The sequence below is a fragment of the Pan troglodytes genome, chromosome 2, assembly GCF_028858775.2.
Source record: "Pan troglodytes isolate AG18354 chromosome 2, NHGRI_mPanTro3-v2.0_pri, whole genome shotgun sequence".
NCBI lineage: Eukaryota > Metazoa > Chordata > Mammalia > Primates > Hominidae > Pan > Pan troglodytes.
In genome coordinates, this window is record NC_086015.1 from 180,060,634 (window position 1) to 180,082,670 (window position 22,037).

At 40.8% G+C, this 22,037-nt stretch overlaps 1 long non-coding RNA gene across 2 annotated transcripts in view; it reads right to left on the bottom strand.

Annotated features, from left to right (window-relative positions):
* Positions 1 to 22,037, bottom strand: part of LOC134809532 (uncharacterized) — a 63,562-nt gene that overhangs the window by 13,000 nt on the left and 28,525 nt on the right. Inside the window, exon 3 of one of the 2 annotated variants that reach the window (XR_010155464.1) lies at positions 7,141 to 7,276. The exons of the other annotated variant lie outside the window; for it this stretch is intronic. This is a non-coding gene — a long non-coding RNA (uncharacterized LOC134809532). Of the gene's footprint in view, positions 1 to 7,140; positions 7,277 to 22,037 lie in introns of those variants that run through there. 2 annotated transcript variants of the gene reach the window in all.

The following is a 22,037-nucleotide window of genomic DNA, read 5'->3' on the forward strand; positions in this document are numbered from 1 at the left end:
CCTGAAAAAATGCTCAACATCACTGGCCATCAGAGAAATGCAAATCAAAACCACAGTGAGATACCATCTCACACCAGTTAGAATGACAATCATTAAAAAGTCAGGAAACAACAGGTGCTGGAGAGGATGTGGAGAAATAGGAACACTTTTACACTGTTGGTGGGACTGTAAACTAGTTCAACCATTGTGGAAGACAGTGTGGTGATTCCTCAGGGATCTAGAACTAGAAATACCATTTGACCCAGCCATCCCACTACTGGGTATATACGCAAAGGATCATAAATCATGCTGCTGTAAAGACACATGCACGCATATGTTTATTGCGGCATGATTCACAATAGCAAAGACTTGGAACCAACCCAAATGTCCATCAATGATAGAGTGGATTAAGAAAATGTGGCACATATACACCATGAAATACTATGCAGCCATAAAAAAGGATGAGTTCATGTCCTTTGTAGGGACATGGATGAAGCTGGAAACCATCATTCTGAGAAAACTGTTGCAAGGACAGAAAACCAAGCACCACTTGTTCTCACTCATAGGTGGGAATTGAACAATGAGAACACTTGGACACAGTGGGGAACATCAAACACCAGGGCCTGTCATGGGGCGGGGGTGGGGGGAGGGATAGCATTAGGAGATATTCCTGATGTAAATGATGAGTTAATGGGTGCAGCCCACCAACATGGCACATGTATATATATGTAACAAACCGGTACGTTGTGCACATGTACCCTAGAACTTAAAGTATAATAAAAAAAAAGAAAAGCTCAAATCACCTATGAACATATGAGAAATACTCAATCACACTAGTAAATTACAATATTAAGATCCTATTTCACATGTGTTTAATAAACAAAATTGTAAAACTCTAAAAATATCAAGTATTCAACTAATAGAATAAAATGAGAACTGTCATGCATTGCTAGCAGGAAAAGAAATTAGCGATCATCCGCCACCCCAACCCCAGAACACAAAATTTAAAAACTATTCACACAAGAAACACCTTCATAAGAACAAAAAATAAGAGGAGCACTCACAACACCTGGTTTTAACATCATATCAAGGAAAGGGGCGCTGAAGATGGAAAAGAAATCAGTCTTGAATTGCTGACACCACCCATTCCCCTTCCCCAAGTAGTGACTACATGGAGAGAAGAGAGGATCTGTGTGCTTGCGGGAGGGAGAATGCAGTGAATGCATGAGAATGCAGAGAATGCAGTGGAACTTTGCAATTGGAACCCAGAGCTGCTCTGTCACAGTGGAAAGCAACACAAGGCAGAATTCAGCTGGTGCCCACAGAGGGAGAATTTAGGCCAGCCTATCCCAGAAATCAGAAACTGGGTTCTGGCTAGCCCCCACCATTGCAGGCTAAAGTTTTTGGGGGTCTAAATAAACTTGAAAGGCAGTCTAGGCCACAAGAACTGCAATTTCTGGGCAAGTCCTGGTGCTGTGCTGGGCTCAGAGCCAGTAGACTTGGGGTGCATGCAACATAATCAGAAACTAACTGGGGCAGCCAAGGCACTGTTTATGTCACTCCTCCCCTAACCTGAGGCAGTACAGCCTGCAGCTGTGGGAGAGACTCCTTCCTTCAGGTTGAAGAAAGGAAAGGAAGAGGAAGAAGACTTTGTCTTGCATCTTGGATATCAGCTCAGGCACAGTAGAATAAGGCACCAAGCAAAGTCCTGAGACTGTGATTTCAGTCCCTAGCTCCTGGATGACATTTCTAGACACACCCTGTACCGGATGGGAAACAGCTGCCTTGAAGGGAAAAACCCAGTCCTGGCAGGATTCATCACCTGCTGTTGACTAAAGAGCCCTTGAGTCTTGAATAAATATTAGTGGTTGCCAGGCAATACTCGCTACAGGCCTTGGGTGAACCCCAATGCTGTTGTGGCTTCAGGTGTGACCCAACACACTGCCAGCTGTGGTGACCATGGAGAGAGACTCCATTGGCTTGAGGAAACAAGAGAGAAGAGTAAAGGGGACTTTGTCTTGCAGCTTGGGTACCATCTTAGCCACAGTGGGGTAGAGCACTAAGTGGACTTCTCAGAACCCTGATTCCAAGCCTTGGCTCATCGGGGGGCATTTATGGACCCACCTTAGGGCAAAGGGGACCCCATCGCCCTGAAGGGAAAAACCCAGGCCTGGCAGCATTTACCATAAGCTGACTGAAGAGCCCTTGAGCCATGAGTGAATATCAGCAGTAGCCAAGCTGTACTCAATGCAGATCTGGAGTTGGGGTGGCCATTGAGAGAGGCTCCTTCTGCTTGAGGAAAAGAGAGGGAAGAGTGAGAAGGACTTTGTCTTGCAGCTTGGGTATCATCACCTCAGCTGTAGTAGAATAGAGCACCAAGTAGATTCCCAAGGTTCCCAACTCCAGGGCCTGGCTCCCAGACTGCATTTCTGGACCCTACCATGGATAGGGAAAAGCTTGCCACCCTGAAGGGAAAGATACAATCCTGGCTGGATTCACCACCTGCTGATTGTAGAACCCTTGAGCCTTGAGGAAACATCAGCGGTAACTTGACAGTGGTCGCAATACCCAGTGCTGTTCTGGCTCTTAGTCTGCCCTAACACAGTCCCGAAATGGTGGCCACAGGGGTACTTGTGTCACCTCTCCCCCAGTTCCAAGAAATTCAGCATGGAGAGAGAGAGACTCTGTTGGTTTGGGGAAAAGTAAGGGAAGAGAACAAGAGTCTCCACTTGGTAATCTAAGCAATTCTACTGGTATCGGGGAATCTGCCCCAATATTCACATAGGTTCTTTTCTATTTTCCTTAAGCATTGGCCAGCTTGAGAAATAAAGGGACAGAGTACAAAAGAGAGAAATTTTAAAGCTGGGCGTCTGGGGAAGATATCACATGTCGGTAGGTTCCGTGATGCCCTACAAGCCTCAAAAACCAGCAAGTTTTTATTAGGGAGTTTCAAAAGGGGAGGGAGTGTGCGAATAGGTGTGGGTCACAGACGTCAAGTACTTTACAAGGTAATAGAATATCACAAGGCAAGTGGAGGCAGGGTGAGATCACAGGACTACAGGACCGGGGCAAAATTAAAATTGCTAATGAAGTTTCGGGCACCATTGTCATTGATAACATCTTATCAGGAGACAGAGTTTTGAGATCAACCGGTCTGACCAAAATTTATTAGGCAGGAATTTCCTCTTCCTAATAAGCCTGGGAGCACTATGGGAGACTGGGGTCTATTTCACCCCTGCAGTCTCGACCATAAGAGACAGGTGCACCTGGGGGTGCTGTTTATAAGCCTATACCTCCAGGCGCGTATTCTCTTTCCCAGGGATGTTCCATGCTGAGAAAAAGATTTCAGCGATATTTCTCCCATTTGCTTTTGAAAGAAGAGAAATATGGCTCTGTTCAGCCTGGCTCACCGGCAGTCAGAGTTTAAGGTTATCTCTCTTATTCCCTGAACAATTGCTGTTATCCTGTTCTTTTTTCAAGATGCCCACATTTCATATTGCTCAAACACACATGCTGTAAAATTTGTGCAGTTAATGCAATTATTACAGGGTCCTGAGGCAATATACATCCTCCTCAGCTGACAGGAATAAGAGATTAAAGTAAAGACAGGCATAGGAAATCACAAGGGTCTATATAGATTGGGGAAGTGATAAGTGTCCATGAAATCTTTACAATTTATGTTTAGAGACTGCAGTAAAGACAGGCATAAGAAATTATAAAGGTATTAATTTGGGGAACTAATAAATGTCCATGAAATCTTCACAATCCATGTTCTCCTGCCATGGCTTCAGCCAGTCCCTCCGTTTGGGGTCCCTGACTTCCCGCAACATCCTGGATCTTACCCAAGACCAAAAAGGTGGTACCTATACAGAGCTGCAGGAGTCATAGCATTACTAGGATTGGGATTCCCCTTAACACACATATGCCTGCAATGACCAAAGACTTACATCACAACACTCAATACCCTTTGAATACTTGGAAAGCCTTCCCTAGAGGGATGAGTACAAACAAGCCCAGACTGTGAAGATTACAATAAAAACCTGACTCCTCAATGCCCAGACATTGGTGCAAATCCACAGGCATCAACACCTTCCAGGAAAACATGACCTCACCAAATGAATTAAATAAGGCCCCAGTGACCAATCCTGGAGTGGCAGAAATATGTGATCTTTCAGACAGAGAATTCAAAATAGCTATTTTGAGAAAGCTCAGTGAAATCCAAGATAACATGGAGAAGGAATTCAGAATACTATCAGATAAATTTCAACAAAGAGATTGAAATAATTTAAAAGAATCGAGCAGAAATTCTGGACCTGAAAATTCAATTGACATATTGAAGAATCTATCAGAGTCTCTCAACAGCAGAATTGATTAAGCAATAAGAAATTATCTGAAGTTACAAAATTTACTGCTAGTAGTAAGCACATAAACACAGAATATCCTAACACTGAAATTGTGTATAAACAACTCACATCTTGAGTAGAAAGACTAAAAATAAACCTATCAAAAGTAATGACTAAAACAATTGTTCAAGACATAGACAGTATAATAAGATATAAATAGAAACAACAAAAACTTTAAAAGCAGGGGATAAAGTTAAAATGTAGAGTTCTTTTTCAGTTTCCTCTTTGCTTGTTTGTTATTTTGTTTTGCAATCAGTGTTATGTTGTCATCAGTGTAAAATAATGGGTTGTAGGATGTTATTTGCAAGCCTCATGGTAACTTCAAATAAAGCAATATGCAACAGATACACAAAAAATAAAAAGGAATTGAAACATACAACCAGAGAAAATTGCCTTCCCAAAAAGGAACACAGGAAGGAAAGAAAGACTACAAAACAACCAGAAAACAAATAACAAAATGGCAGTAGTAAGCCCTTATTAATAATAACACAGAACACAAATGGATTAAATCTCTAATCAAAACATATAGAGTGGATGAATGGACAAAGAAAACAATATTCAGTGATCTGTTACCTAGAAGAAACACACTTTACCTATAAAGACACACATAGACTAAAAGTAAAGGGATGGAAGAAGAAATTTTGTGCAAATGGAAACCAAAAAAAGAGAAAAAATAGCTATACTTATATCAGACAAAACAGATTTTAAGACAAAAACTATAAAATGAGTTAAAAAGGCCATTATATAATGACAAAGGGGTTCATTCAGTAAGAGAACACAACAATTGTAAATATATATGGACCCAACATTGGAGTACCCAACATAAAGCAAATATTAGAGCTAAAGAGAGAGATAGAACCCAATACAAGACCAGGCGTGGTGGCTCACATCTGTAATCCCAGCACTTTAGGAGGCCGAGGTGGGTGGATCACAAAGTCAGGAGTTCGAGACCAGCCTGGCCAACATGGTGAAACCCCATCTCTACTAGCAATACAAAATATTAGCTGGGCGTGATGGTGGGTGCTTGTAATCCCAGCTACTCAGGAGGCTGAGACAGGAGAATTGCTTGAACCCAGGAGGCAGAGGTTGCAGTGAGCCAAGATTGCACCATTGCACTCCAGCCTGGGTGACGATACAAGACTCCATTAAAAAAAAAGCAAAAAACAAACAAACAAAAAAACCCAATACAGTTATAGCTGGAGACTTCAACACCCCACTTTCAGCATTGGACAGATCTTCCAGACAGAAAATCAACAAAGAAATATCAGCTTTAATCTGTACTGTAGACCAAATGGACCTAGATATTTACAAAATATTTACTAATAGCTTCTGAATACACATTCTTCTCCTCAGCACTTGGGTCATTCTCAAGAATAGGCCGTAAGTTAGGTCACAAAACAAGTCTTAAAGCATTTTAAAAATTAAAACAATAGCAGACATCTCTGACTACAATAAAATAAAACTAGAAATCAATAACAAGAGGAACTTTGGAAACTATAAAAACACATGGAAATAAAACGATGTGCTCCTGGAACGACAGAGCAAGATGCCCAAATACAAGCCTCCATCAATGGCCCCCCTTCACAGGGACCCAAAATTTAAAAAAAAAAAAATCTACACACAAACACCTTTATAAGAATGAAAAGCCAAGTGAGCAATCACAGTATCTGGTTATAACTTAATATACCTGAGAGAGGCACTGAAGAGGGAAGGAAAGAGAGTCTTGAATCCCCGATGCCTCCTCACCCCAGACAGAGGCCATGTGATGAGGAGAAAGAAACTGTGAGCCTGGAGGAGGGAGGACCCAGCAGTTTTAAGACTTTGCATTGAATTCAGCGCTGTTTTGTCACAGCTGAAAGCAAAACTGAGTTGAACTCAGCTGACGCCCATCCTCACCGGCAGAGGGAGCATTTAGATGAGTCTTAGCCAGAGGGGAATCACCTATGTCAGAGGTTGGAACGTGAGTTTCAACAAGTCTCATCGCCATGGGCTGAAGTATTCTGGGGTCCTCAATAAACATGAAAAGAACTCTAGGCCACAAGGACTGCAACTTCTAGGCAACTCCTTGTGCTTTGTTTGGCTTAGAGCCAGCGGGCCTGGGGACAAGCAACCTAGTGAGATACCAGCTGTGGAAGATAAGGGAGTGCTCACACCACCTGACCCCCAACCATAGGCAACACAGCTCACAGAAATAAAAATGACTGCTTCCTTCTGCTTGAGAAGAGGAGAGAGAAAAGTAAAGGGGACTTTGTCTTTCATTGTGGATACCAGCTCAGCCACAGTAGGATGGGGCACCAAGCAGAGATGTGAGGCCCCCATACTAGGCCCTCGCTCCCAGATGACATTTCTAGACACTCCCCAAGCCAGAAGAAAACCTGCTGCCTTGAAGGGAGGGACCTCATACTGACAGGATTCATCACCCACTGACTAAAGAGCCCTTGGGCCCTAAATTACCAACACGATACCCAGATAGTATGCTGTGGGCCTTAGGTGAGACTCTAAGATGTGCTAGCTTCATGTAAGACACAGCACATTCCCAGCTGTGGAGGATATCTGCTTGAGAAAAGCAGGGAGGGAAAAAGTAAAGGGGACTTTGTCTTGCACCTTGGTACCAGCTGGGTCACAGTGGGGTAAAGCAACAAATGGACAGAACACCCAATGGGGTAGAGCACTCTTGGGGACCCCAATTCCAAACCTTGTCCCTTAGATGGCATTGCTGGACCTACTCTGGGCCAGAGGGGAGTGCACTGACCTGAAGGGTGAGTCCCAGACCTGGCAGCATTCACCACAAGCTGATTGAAGAGTCCTTGGGCCTTCAGTGAACTTTGGTGGTAGGCTGACAGTACTGCCCGTGGGCCTTTTGCGGTGGTGGCTATGGGGAGACGCTCCTCTACCTGTGGAAATGGTAGGTAAGTGTAGGAAGGGCTTTGTCTCATTTGTGAGTACCAGCTTAGCCACAGTCGAACAGAACACCAGGTGGATTTCTAATGTATTTGACTCCAGTCCCTGACTCCTGGATGGCATCTCTGAACCCACCGGGGGACTGGGGAAATTCATTGGCCTGAAGGAGAGGACACAAGCTTGGCTGAATTCACCACCTGCTGATTATGGAGCCCTATGGCTTTAGTGAACATAAGCAGCAGCCAGGGAGTGGTTACAGCAGGCCTTGGGTGAGATTGGTGCTGTTCTGACTTCAGCACATCCCAGGGGTGGTGGCCACAAGGGTGCTTGTGTCGCCACACCCCCGGCTCTAGATGGCTCAGCACAGAAAGACTCCATTTGTTTGGGAGAAAGTAAAGGAAGAGAACAAGAGTCTCTGCCTGGTAATCCAGAGAATTCTTCCAGATCTCACCCCACCAAGACAGTACCTCTATGAGTCTGCAATAACTACAGTGTGACCAGGCTTGGGATGCAGCCCAATGCAGATATGGCTTAGATCACAACACCCAAGTTCCTTCAAATACCTGGAAAGCCTTTCCAAGAAGGACGGATACAAATAAGACCAGACTGTGGAGACTACAGTAAATACCTAATTCTTCCATTTCCAGACACCAATGAACATCAGCAAGCATCAAGAACAACCAGGAAAACATTACCTCACCAAATGAAATAAATAAAGCACCAGGGACCAGTCCTAGAGAAACAGGATCAAGAAGCTACATAAAAAAGCAGTCTGGCCACTTTTTTGCACAGCAGCTGTGCTGTGTTGGGGGTCTGCTCCAGCTCCCCCACTGCCTCAGACTCTCCAAAGCCCAAAGGCAACAATGGCTGTGGCTGTGAAACAGCAAAGACGGAGGCCCACCCCTCCCTCTGGGAGTTCCATCTCAGGGTGGTATGGACATGTTACTGGTCCAAAAACACCAGTGGGGTGGTTGTAGACCTTGATTGTGAGATTCTGCCCAATGAAGAGAAACAGGAACTGGGACCTGTGTGAAAATGCAGTCTGGCAGCCTCAACATAGAGCAGCTATGCTGTGTTGAGGGAGCACTCCAGTCCCTAGTCACCTTGGATTCCCAAGCCCAAAGGCAACAGCAGTTAAGGCCATGAAACAGCAAAGATGGTGGCCCACCCTGCCCTCTGGAAGCTCCATCCCAGGGAGGTTTGGGACTACTTCTGGCTAGAAAACACTCGCAAGGGTGGTTGTAGACCTCGGTCAGAAGATTTCACCCACCGAAGAAAAATGAGGTCTGGGACTCACGTGGAAAAGCAGTCTGGTCACCTCTCCACAGAGTTGCTGCACTGTGCTGGGGGACTACTCCTGTCTTCAGTTAACTCAGATTTCCCAGAGCACAAGGGCAACAGTGGCTAAGGCTGCACAATAGTAAATACAGTGGCCCGCCCCTCCCTCTGGAAGCCCAATTACAGGGAGGTGTAACACTGCTACCCGTGGCTGGCTGAAGTTCCAAGCCAGTGAGTCTTATCCTGCAAGATGCTGTGGAAGTGGGGCCTGCAGACCATAGCTGCCTCATCCCCTAGATTTAGCCCCTTTCCTAGGAGTATGTATGAAGGTCTAACCTCCTGCTTTGCCAGAGTTGCAGCTGCTTTTGCTGAAAAGCCTGGGTATCTAAAGCTTCTGGGGCTCTAAGTGTACCTGAGCAGCTGCTCTGCCAGGACTCCATGTAGCCCTGCATATCAGACTGAAGACCCTGGTGGAGTGGATTCATGAGGGGATCTCCTGACCCACGGGTTGCAAAGATCCATGGGAGAAGCATGGGTCCCTGGGGCTGCTCACTCACTCACCACTTCCCTGGGCAGGGGAGGCTCCCCTGGCTCCATGTGGCTCACAGGTGGGTGGTTGTCTTGACTTGCTTTTCTTCATTCTCTGTTGGTTGAGTTGTTTTCTTGATGAATCCCAATGTATGTACTTGGATGCTTCAGTTGAAGATGCTCTATGTATCACTCCTTTTATTTCTCTCTGTGAGAGTGTCACACATTAGCTGCTTCTAGTCATTTATCTTACACTTTTCTTTCTCTTGTTGTTGATATTTAGCTTTATTCTATTGTGGTCAGAGAAGATATTTGATATTATTTCTTTTTTTTTTTTTAAGTTTTTTTGAGATGGAGTTTCACTCTTGTTGCCCAGGCTGGAGTGCAGTGGTGTGACCTTGGCTCACTGCAACCTCTGCCCTCTGGGTTCAAGTAATTCTCCTGCCTCAGCCTCCAGAGTAGCTGGGACTACAGGTGTGTGCCACCACACCTGGCTAATTTTTTGTATTTTTAGTAAAGATGGGTTTACCATGTTGGCAAGGCTGGTCTCGAACTCCTGACCTCAGGTGATTCACCCACCTCCGCCTCCCAAAGTGCTGGGATTATGGGTGTGAGCCACCACACCCAGCCTTTTTAATGTTTTAAGACCTGTTTTGTGACCTAACATACGGTCTATCCTTGAGAATGACATGTGTACTGAGAAGAATGTGTATTCTGCAGCCAATGGATAAATGTTCTGTAAATATCTATCAGGTCCATTTGGTCTATAGTGTAGATTAAATCTGATGTTTCTTTGTTGATTTTCTGTCTAGAAGATCTGTCCAGTGCTGAAAGTGGGTGTTAAGAGTCTCCAGCTATTATTGTGTTGGAGTCTATCTCTTTATCTCTAACAATATTTATTTATATCTCTGGGTGCTCTAGTGTTGGGTGCATATATATTTACAATTGTTATATCCTCTTGCTAAATTGACTCCTTTATCATTATGTAATGACTTTTTTTTGTCTTCTTACAGTTTTTTCATGAAACCTATTATGCCTGTTATAAATACATCTACTCTTTCTCTTTTTTGGTTTCCATTTGCATGAAATATCCTTTTCTATCCCTTTATTTTCCATCTATTTGTGTCTTTATAGGTTAAGTGTGTTTCTTCTAGGCAACAAATCACTGGATCTTGTTTTTTAAATCCATTCAGCCACTCTATGTCTTTTATATCAGAGTTTAGTCTATTTCCATTTAATGTTATTATTAATAAGTAAGGACTTACTTCTGCCATTTTGTTATTTGTTTTCTGTTTTTTGGGGGTCTTCTATGCCCCCAACCAGGGTCCCCAGCCACTCCCATCAGTGTGTTTAGGCTGGCAACAGGTCCATACCACTTGGGGCAGAGCTCCCCCCAGAGGGAGGGGCAGGCCATCATCTTTGTTGTTTTGCAGAGTTTACTGTTGATACTTTCAGGTACTAGAAAATCTAAGGTGACTAGGGACTAAAGTGGACCCCCAGCATACCACAGCAGCCCTACAGAAAAGTGGCCAGACTGTTATGTGGGTCCCTGATCCCATGTCTCCTCACAGCATGGGTTCTCCTGGCCTGAGTCTTCAGCCACCCCTCACCCCCACGGGGGCTATCAAGCCAGTTGCAGCTCTGCAACTCCCTGGGACAGAGCCCCAGTGGGAGGGGTGGATTGCCCTCTCTGCTGTTTTGCAGCCCTCACTCTTATTGTCTCCAGGCTCTGGAGAGTCCATGGGGAGCAGGGGTTGGTCTGAACCCCCAGCACAGAACACCCACCTAACAAAAAAGTGGCCAGATTGTTCACACAGGTCTCGGTTCTCACTTCTCCTCACTGGGCAGGACCACCTGACCTGGGACTCCAGCACAACCACTTTGACCCTGTCTGACCACTTTAATCAGAGGCAGCCCAGCATTTCTCTGGGAAGAAAATCCCAGAGTCAACCCACAACCCCTCCATCTCTGCAGTTGCAATGCCCTTCTTTCCTGGGAACCCTTACCTCTCACTCTTTACCACACAAGGCCCCTGGCTTATGACTGCAGAAGAGTCACCCCACCCACAGCTGAGCATACCCACTGGTAGTGGCCCAGAGGTTCCCTGGAAAAAGGTTCCCAGAGGCATCTGTCAGCCCCTCTGCCACTGCCACAGCAGCAGTTCTAGCCCTCCTGCCCTTGGTCTGGGAAAGAACCTAAGGGCTACACATGAGCTTACAGCACAATTCAGTTAACATACAGAGAGGAGACCAGTCTCTACTCCTGGTGAGCCCTCCACCCCCTGTTTTCCAACAAGTGGAGCCCCAGGTTCACACCAGGAGTGAAGCTGCCCCACTCCACTGGCTGAACCCTTCTAGTAACAGCAGCTCCATAGTCCTTGGAGATGGAGCCCCCAGGGGCAACTGAAAGCCCCTCTGCCACTGCCCGTGCAGTGGTGCTACCCCTGCTACCCTTGAACTGTTGAAGGAGCAAAGGCTGTAGGTACCTTATCCACACCTCCAACAAGCAGCAGTCAACCCAAGGAGAGGAAGCCAGCCTGTCTTTCACTGGTCCCACACACCCCGCTTGTCATCAGGCAGGGAACTCCCAGCTTGGACCCACAGAACAAATTCCATATGCCAGGCTGATTGCACTGAGTGATTGCAGACCTGCATCTCTCTGGGGTGGAGCTCCCAAAAGACAAGTAAAAGACCCTTGGCCACAACCACTGCTAATGTCTTTTCCTCCAAGTTGGGAAAGAAATATAAACCCTGAGATGACTCCAGAGCTGCGGAGGGCAGCCAGGGAGTGCCAAGCCGTGATCTATAGCCAGCACTCAAGTGAAAAAGGAGCCCACACTTTCAGAGCATTGAGAGGGAACACATCTGCAACTGTGAGGAAATATACGGGAGCCACACAACGGAGCAAGAGCCTACCAACTGACCACTAAGCCTAAGTGCCACCTGCTGTATCACACCCCAAACCTTCAACACCAAAAATCCCTGGCTAACATAACCCCCTGTGAAACCAAAGACAAGTCAGCTACAAATAAATACCATGCACAAAGCCTCGGCCCTGTGAAAATATCCAGAAAAGAAGTTTACTGACCATACTTAATCTACACTGCAGTTAAAGGAACATCCACATGCAGAGATGAGTAAGAACCAATGCAAGAACCTCAGCAACTCAAATGGCCAGAGTGAATGTCCTCCAAACGATCACACTAGTTCTCCAACAAGGGTTCCTAATCAGGCTGAGATGGCAGAAATGACAGAAACAGAATTCAGAATATAGATAGAAACAAAGATGATTGGGATTCAGGAGAACAACAAAACTCAATCCAAGGAAACTAAGAATCACAATAAAACAATACAGGAGATGACAGACAAAACAGTCAGTATAAAAAAAAGAGCCTAATTGATCTCATATACCTGAAAAGCACACTACAAGAATTTCACAATGCAATCGCAAGTATTAACAGCAGAATAGACCAGGCTGAGGAGACAACCTCAAAACTTGAATACTGGCTCTCTGACATAAGACAATCAGACAAAAATAAAGAAAAAAAATGAAAAGAAATGAACAAAACCTCCAAGAAATATGGGATTATGTAAAGAGGACAAATCTGTGAACACTGGCATCCCTGAAAGGGAGGGGGAGAAAGCAAGCAACTTGGAAAACATATTTCAGAATGTCATCCATGAAAACTTCCCCAACTTTGAAGCCGTAGTCAAATTCAGAAAGTACAGAGAATCCCTGCAAGATTCTACAGAAGATCATCCTTAAGACACATAATCATCAGATTTTCCAAGGTCATAATGAATGAAAGAATGTTAAAGGAAGCTAGAGAGACAAGGCAGGTCACCTGCAAAGGGAATGCCATAAGGCTAACAGCAGACCTCTGGGCAGAAGCCATATAAGCCATAAGAAATTGGGGGCCTATATTCAACATTCTTAAAGAAAAAATTCTTCAACCAAGAATTTCATATCTAGACAAACCAAGCTTCCTCAGCAAAGGAGAAATAAGATCCTTTTCAGGTAAGCAAATGCTAAGGGAGCTTGTTACTACCAGACCTCCCTTAGAAGAGATCTTGAAAGGAGCATTAAATGTGGAAAGGAAAGACCATTACTAGCCAAAACAAAAATACACATAAACACACAGACTAGTGATACTATAAAGCAACACACAAACAAGCCAGCACACTATTCAGGTAACAACACAATGACAGGATCAAATCCACATATATCAATACTAACCTTGAATGTAAATGAGCCAAATGCCCCATTTAAAAGGCAGAGTGTGACAAGCTAGATTTAAAAAGCAAGATCCAATGGTATACTGTCTTCAAGGGACCCATCTCACATGCGATGACACCCATAGGCTCAAAATAAAGGAATGGAGGAAAAGCTACCAAGCAAATGGAAATTAGAAAAAGGCAGGAGTTGAAATCATAATTTCAGGAAAAAAAAAAGACATTAAACCAACAAAGATCAAAAAAGACAAAAAGAGCATTACATAATGGTAAAGAGTTCAATTCAACAAGAAGACCTGATGATTATAAATATATAAGCACCCAACACAGAAGGACCCACATTGATAAAGCAAGTTTTTAGACATCTATGAAGAGATTTAGACTCCCACACAATAGTGGGAGATTTCAACACTCCACTGAGAATATTAGACAGAACACCAAGGCAGAAAATTAACAAAGATATTCAAGACCTAAACTTAATATTAGACCAAATGGATCTGATAGGCCTCTACAGAACTCTCCATCCAAAAACAATGGAGTATACATTACTCTCATCACCACATGGCACATATTCTAAAATCGACCACACAATTAGACACTAAACAATTCTCAGCAAAGCAAAAGAACCAAAATCATACCAAGCACACTCCCAGACCACAAGACTATAAAAATAAGAATCAATACTAAAAAATTGCTCCAAACCATGCAACTACATGGAAACTAAAGAACATGCTCCTGAATGACTTTAGGTAAACAATGAAATTTAAGGCAGAAATCAAGAAGTTCTTTAAAACTAATGAGAACAAAGATACAACATACAGAATCTCTGGGACACAGCTAAGGCAGTGTTAAAAGGGAAATCTATGGCACTAAACACCCACATCGAAAAGTTAGAAAGGTCTCAAATTAACAACCTAACATCACAACTAAAAAAACTAGAGAATCAAGAGCAAACCAACCTCAACACTAGCAGAAGAGAAATAACCAGTATCAGAGCTGCACTGAAGGAAATTGAGACACAAAAAAAATTCAGAAGATCAACAAATCAAGGAGTTTGCTTATGGAAAAATAGATAAGATAGATAGGTAGCTAGCTAGAAAAATAAAGGAGAAAAGAGAGAAGATCCAAGTGAACACAATCAGAAATGACAAAGGAGATGTTACCACTGAACCTACAGAAATACAAACAATCATCAAAGACTACAAACAACTCTATGCACACAAACTAGAAAATCTAGAAGAGGTGGATATATTCCTGGACACATGAACCCTCCCAAGACTGAATCAGGAAGAAATTGATTCCCTGAACAGACCAATAATGAGTTCTATACTTAAATCACTATAAATAGCCTACCAACCAAAAAAAGCCCAAGAACAGATGTATTCACAGCCAAATCCTACAAGATGTAAAAAGAAGAGCTGGTATCATTACTACTGAAAGTATTCAAAAAAATTGAGGAAGAGGCATTCATCCTAAGCTCATTATATGAGGCCAGCATGATCCTGATAGCAAAACCTGGCAGACACACAACAAAAAAAAGAGAACTTGAAGCCAATATCCTTGATTAACATTCATGCAAAAATCCTCAACAAAATACTTAAAAACTGAATCCAGTAACACATAGTAAAGCTAATCCACCATGATCAAGCAGGCTTTCTCCTTGGCATGCAAGGTTAGTTCAACATATGCAAATCAATAAACATGGTTCGTTACATAAACAGACCTAAAGGCAAAAAATCATATGATTCAATAGACACAGAAAAGGCTTTTGATGAAGTTCAACATCCCTTCATGTTAAAAATTCTCAATAAACTATGTATTGAAAGAACACACCTCAAAATAATAAGAGCCATCTATGGCAAATCCACTGCCAACATCATACTAAATGGGCAAAAGCTGGAAGCATTCCCTTTGAAAACAGGCACAAGACAAGAATGCCCACTCTCACCACTCCTATTCAGCAGAGTATTGAAAGTCCTGGCCAGAGCAATCAGGCAAGAGAAGGAAATAGTGTATCCAAATAAGAAGAGAGGAAGTTAAACTTTCCCTATTTGCTAATGACATGACGCTATATCTAGAAAACCTTATAGTCTTAGCCGAAAAGCTTCTTCAGCTGATAAACAATTTCAGGACAGTTTCAAGATACAAAATCAATGTACAAAAATCACTAGCATTCCCATATACCAACAACAGCCAACCTGAAAGATAAATCAGGAATGCAATTCCACTCACATTTGCCACAAAAAGAACAAAATACCTAGGAGTACAGCTATTTGGATAACTGGATAATTGTATAGGTGAAAGATCTCTACATTGAGAATTACAAAACACTGGTCAAAGAAATCAGAGATCGAGACCATCCTGGCTAACACGGTGAAACCCTGTCTCTACTAAAAATACAATAAATTAGCCAGGTGTGGTGGCAGGTGCCTGTAGTTCCAGCTACTCGGGAGGCTGAGGCAGGAGAATGGCGTGAACCAGGGAGACGGAGCTTGCAGTGAGCTGAGATAGCACCACTGCAGTCCAGCCTGGGCGAAAGAGCGAGACTCCGTCTCAAAAAAAAAAAAAAAAAAAAAAAGAAATCAGAGATAACACAAGCAAATAGAAAACCACTCCATGCTCATGAATCAGAAGAATCAATGTCATTAAAATGGCCATACTGCCCAAGGCAATTTACAGATTCAATGCTCTTCCTATAAAACTACCAATGACATTATTCACAGAACTAGAAAAACTATATTAAAATGCATATGTAACCAAAAAAGAGCTCAAATAGCCAACACAATCCTAAGCAAAATGAACAAGATGACAACATCAGATTACCCAACTTCAAACTATACTACAGAGCTACAATAATCAAAACTATAGAAGAAGATTGAAACTGGACTCCTTCCTTACACCACATACAAAAGTCAACTTAAGATGAATAAAAGATTTAAATGTAAAACCCCAAACTATAAAAACCCTAGAAGACAACCTAGACAATACCATAAAACCCTAGAAGACAACCTAGACAATACCATTCTGGACATAGGAGCAGGCAAAGATTTCATGACAAAGATACCAAAAGCAATCACAACAAAAGCAAAAGTTGACAAATGGAATCTAATTAAACTTAAGAGCTTCTACACACCAAAAGAAACTATCAACAGGGTAAACAGACAACCTACAGAATGGGAGAAAATATTTGCAAACTATGTATCTGACAAGGCCTAATATCCAGCATTTATAAGGAACTTAAACAAGTTTGCAAGAAGAAAACAAACAACCCCATTAAAAAGTGGGCAAAGGACATGAAAAAATCTTTTCTAAAGACATACATGTAGCCAACAAGCATAAGAAAAAAAGCTAAATATCATTTATCATTACAGAAATGCAAATCAAAACCAAAACGAGACACCATCTCACACTAGTCAAGAATGGCTATTGTTAAAAAGTCAAAAATAACATATGCTGGCAAGGTTGCAGAAAAAAGGGAACACTTATACACTGTTGGTAAAAGTGTAAATTAGTTCAACCATTGTGAAACGCAGCATGGTGATTCCTCAGAGAGCTGAAAATAGGATTACCATTTGTCTCAACAATCCTATTACTGAGTATATACCCAAATGAATATAAATCATTCTACCACAAAGACGTACACATGCATATGTCTGTTGCAGCACTATTCACGATAGCAAAGATGTGGAATCAACCTAAGTGCCCATCAATGGTAGGCTGGATAAGGAAAATGTGGTACATATACACCATGGAATACTATGCAGCCATAAAAAAGAACAAGATCATGTATTTTGCAGGAACGTGGATGGAGCTAGAGTCCATTATCCTTAGCAAATTAATGCAGGAACAGAAAACCAAATGCCACATGATCTCACTTATAAGTGGGAGCTAAATGATGAAAACACATGGATACAAAGAGAACAACAGACACTGGGGCCTAATTAAGGGTGGAAGGTGGGACAAGGGAGAAGATCAGAAAAAATAACTATAATATACTCTGTTTTCTCTTCAGATCATATTAAATCTTTCACCTTTTACTAAAGAAAAAATAACTATTGGGTATTAGGCTTAGTACCTGGGTGACAAAATAATCTGTACAACAAACCCTCATAACATGAGTTTACCTCCATAGCAAATCCACATATATACCCCTGAACCTAAAATAAAAGTTTAAAAATTAACTAATTGATAAAATAATTAAATGATTTAAAAAGCATTATTTTGAGAAGGGGTCCATAGATATCACAGACTGCCAAAGGAGTTTACTGCCTAAGAATGATCAAAACCCTGCACAAAAGCAACTGGGGTCTAAGATGATTCACACTCCCCAGGGAAGCACTAAAGTAGAGTGTTTCTGTGTCTTCTAAGAAGGCAGGTGCAAAGCAGGGGAGAGATGGTGTCTAATGGATTCATTTATCCATTCATTTATTCATTTAAAGATACTTATCAAGGGCCACTGTATGCCAGGCACTGTGCTACACCCTGGGGTCTCTGCCTCATGGGGATTATGTTCTAATAGAGAGTGACAGCTCTTAAAAAACAGATATGCAACAAATAATACAGGTTGGAGACATGAACAATGAGGAATTGTCACTTGGAAAAGAAACAAAAGTTTTAGGCAAGGGGAACAGGGAAAAGTTCAGAGACAGCTTTCCTGAGCTATGAAAGAGAGAGAAGCTCTTGGGAGCTTTAAGGTCCTAGAGCTGTGCTGTCCAACATGGAAATCACCAGCCCCATATGCCTACTGAGCACTTGAGATGTGTTGTCTCAATTGAGAAACTGATTAACCCAATTGAGATATGCTGTGAAGATAAAATATAAATTGGATTTTGAAGACTTAATACAAAAAATGAATGTAGATGATCTCATTAATAACATTAAAAAATGATTATATGTTGATAATAATTTGGATATATTAAGTTAAATTAAAGCATTATTAAAGTTAAAAACAAGAACTTTGGAAGTATACGAATACATGGGAATTAAACAATATGCTTCTGAATGAACAGTCAATGAAGAAATTAAGAAGGAAATTGAAAAATTTCTTGAAACAAATAAAAATGGGAACAAACATACCCAAACCTACAGGATATTGCAAAAGCAGTACTAAGAGGAATGTTTATAGCTATCAGCAACAAAAATCAAGAAAAACTTCAAACAAACAGCCTAATGATGAATCTTTTTTTATTATTTTTATTTTTTTTTTTTTAGACAGGGTCGAACTCTGTCACCCAGGCTGGAGGGCAATGATACGATCTCGGCTCACTGCAACCTCCACCTCCCAGGCTCAGGTGATTACCCCACCTGAGACTCCCAAATAGCTGGGACCACAAGCATTCACTACATACCTGGCTAATTTTTTTGCATTTTTTGTAGAGACGGTTTTGCCATGTTGCCCAGACTGGTCTTGAACTCCTAGACTCAAGCAATCTGCCCACCTCAGCCTCCCAACGTGCTGAGATTACAGATGTAAGCCACCACACCTGCCCTAATGATGCATCTTAAAGAACTAAAACAACAAGAGCAAATCAAACCCAAAATTAATAGAAGAAAAGAAATAATAAAGATCAGAACAGAAATAAATAAAATTGAAATAAAAAAAGTATAAAAGATCAACAAAATGAAAAGTTGGTTTCTTAAAAAAATAAAATTGGTAAGCTTTTAGCCAGGCTCACTAAGAAAAAAAGAGAGAAGACTCAAATAAACAACATCAGAGATGAAAAAGGAAACATTGCTACCTATATGACAGAAATTCAAAGGATAATTAATGGCTACATTGAGCAACTATATGACAATAAGTTCAATAAATTGGAAAATCTAGAAAAAATAAATTCCTGGACACATATAACCTACCAAGATTAAACTAGGAAGAAATTTAAAACTGAATATCAATAACAAGTAATAAGATCAAAGCCATAATAAAAAGTTTCCTAGCAAACAAAAGCCCAGGACCTAATGGCTTCCCTGCTGAATTCTACAAATGTTTAATGAAGAACTAATACCATTTCTACTCAAATTATTCCAAAAAATGGAGGAGGAGAGAATACTTCAAAACTCATTCTACAAGACCAAAATATTACCCTGATACCAAAGACAACAACAAATCAAAAAAAGAAAACTACAGGCCAATATACCTGATGAACATTGATACAAAAACCTCAACAAAATAGTAGCAAACCTAATCCAACAACATATTAAAAATATCATTCATCACGACAAAGTGGGATTTATCTCAAGGATGCAAGGATGGTTCAACATATGCAAATCAATTGATATGATGCATCATATCAACAGAATGAACAGTAAAAAACAAATGATCATTTCAATTGATGGTGAAAAATTATTTAATAATATGCAACACCCCTTCATTATAAAAACCTCAACACACTTGGTATTAAGGAACATACCTCAACAAAATAAAAGCCATACACAGTAGACCCACAGCTAGTATTATACAGGGAAAAAAATGAAAACCTTTCCTCTAAGATGTGGATTGCAACAAGGATGCCCACTGCCACCACGTTATTCAATACAGTACTGGAAGTTCTAGATAGAGAAATCTGGCAAGAGAAAGAAATAAAGGGCATTCAAATTGAAAAGAAATAAGTTAATTTATCCTTGTTTGCAGAAGATATTATCTCATATTTGGAAAAACCTAAAAACTGCACCAAAAATCTATTAGAACTAATCAACAAATTCAGTAAAGTTGCAGTATATGAACTCAACATACAAAAATCAATAGCATTTCCATGTGTCAATAGTAAACAATCTGAAAAATAAATCAAGAAAGTAATCTCATTTACAATAGCTACAAATAAAATTAAATACCTAGGAATTAACCAAAGAAGTGAAAGATCTGTACAATGAAAACTATAAAGCATTGATGAAAGAAATTGAAGAGGAAATAAAAAGTAGAAAGATATTCTATGTTCATGGTTTGGAAGAATCAGTATTGTTAAAATGTCCATACCCAAAGCAGTCCACAATTTGATTCAATCTCTATCAAAATATCAAATGACCTTCTTCACAGAAACAGAAAATACAATCCCAAAATTTATATGAACCACAAAAACTCAGAGTAGCCAAAGCTATCAACTAGACCCCTATCTCTTGCCATATGCAAGAGTCAAATCAAAATGTATTAAAAACTTAGATCTAAGACCGCAAACTATAAAACTACTAAAAGAGAACACTGTGGCAACTTTCTAGGACATTGGTCTGGGCAAAGATTTTTGAGTAATATCCCACTAGCATAGGTAACCAAAGCAAAAATGGACAAATGGGATCACAGCAAGTTAAAACTTCTGCACGACAAAGAAAACAATCAACAAAGTCAAGAGACAACCCACAGAATAGGAGAAAATATTTGCAAATTATTTATATCACAAGGGATTAATAACGAGAATATATAAGGAGGTCAAACAACTCTATAGGAAAAAATCTAATAATTTGATTTAAAAATGAGCAAAAGATGTGAATAGACATTTCTCAAAAGAAGACATACAAATGGCAATAAATATATGAAAAGGTGATCAACATCACAGATCACCAGAAATGCAAATCAAAACTACAATGAGATATCATCTCATCCCAGTTAAAATGGCTTTTATCCAAAAGACAGACAGACAGAAATGAATGCTGGTGAGGGTGTGGAGAAAAGGGAATCCTCATATACTGTTGGTGGGAGCATAAATTAGTACAGCCACTATGGAAAACAATTTGGAGAATCTTCAAAGAACTAAAAATAGAACTGCCATATGATTCAGCAATCCCACTGCCAGATGTGTACCCAAAAGAAAGGAAACCAGTATATCAACCAGACATCTGCACTCCCATTTTATTGCAGCACTACTCATAATAGCTAAAATTTGGAAGCATCCTAAGTGTCTATCTACAGATGAATAGATAAAGAAAATGTGATACATATATACAATGGAATACTATTCAGCCATAAAAAAGAATGAAATCCTGTCATTTGCAACAACATGGATAAAACTGGAGGACATTTTGTTAAGTGACTAAGCAAGGCACTAAAAGACCAACTTTGCATGTTCTCACTTATTTGTGGGAACCAAAAATTAAAACAATTGAACTCATAGACACAAGGAGTAGAATCATGGTTACCAGAGGCTGCAAAAGATAGTGGGGAGGAAGAGTATTACAGAGATGGTTAATGGGTACAGAAATATAGTTAGATAGAATGAATAAGGTCTAGTATTTGATGGCACAACAGGGTGATTACAATAAACAATAGTTTATTGTACATTTTTTAATAAATTGTATAATTGGCATATTTGTAGCACAAAGAAATGATAAATGCTTCAGGTGATGGATACCCTATTTACCCTAATGTAATTATTATGCATTATATGCTTGTATCAAAATATCTCATGTAACCATAAAAATTAAAAATTTAACAACTAAATAAAAAACAGATTTATCAGCCAAGTTTAAAACACAGCAATTTTCATTTCCTACAAAAAGGAATTCAAAGCAAAAAAGGATTAAATGGGAAAAGAGTAGTTTTATATTAACACAAGGTACACAATCGAAATATACCAAAAAACATAACATTCAAAGCTAGTTTTGTGAGGAATACAGTGGGCAGAATAAAGATATAATAGGAAACATTTACTAGTAAGATTCTCACTATATATCAGACTATGCCAAGAGTGCCACATAGATTATCTAATTTAATACTAATAAAAATTGAATA